Source organism: Sitodiplosis mosellana, unplaced genomic scaffold, assembly GCF_009176505.1.
Source record: "Sitodiplosis mosellana isolate CC-2019 unplaced genomic scaffold, AAFC_SMos_1.0 Smas_scaffold_6166, whole genome shotgun sequence".
Classification (NCBI taxonomy): Eukaryota; Metazoa; Arthropoda; class Insecta; order Diptera; family Cecidomyiidae; genus Sitodiplosis; species Sitodiplosis mosellana.
In genome coordinates, this window is record NW_022601407.1 from 1,464,154 (window position 1) to 1,464,755 (window position 602).

Consider the following 602-nt stretch of genomic DNA (forward strand, 5'->3'; position numbering starts at 1 on the left):
GCATCAAGCGCGAGTGCCGATTAGTGCATCAAGCGCGAGTGCCGATTCATACACACAGATAAGCGCGAGTGCCAAATAACATGGGCGCAATTGCCTCCATTCATTAGTGTATACGTATCACAAGAAAATAAAATATCTGACAGTCGCTGCGGTGAACGGAGAGCAATCGCTTTTCTTTATCATAGCCAATAATTTTATATTGTTTTAACAAAATCTTCATAAGACTATACATAAACAAAAATATCATGCAACGTGTGACACACTCCAAATAACGTGCAACACTAATAATATCCAAAAATCGAACACTCGACAGAGTCAGATGTTACTCAACATGACTACCTCATAACGGATACATGATTCAACATGCGAAAAGTAATACTCCAAAAATAACGGACATGCGTTAGTCACTTAAAAGAGACCGGAACGATGAGTAACGCATATACGGATTAAATCCGTGCAGGTGATGAAATCACACGCAATGTTCTAAATATAATTTATCACGTATTCAATGAGAAAATCATGCTAGAGTGGGGATAAGGAGAAGTATGTTAATATTAAGCAAAAACCGCTGGAATGTCACGCGAATAATTAGATATTTAGAT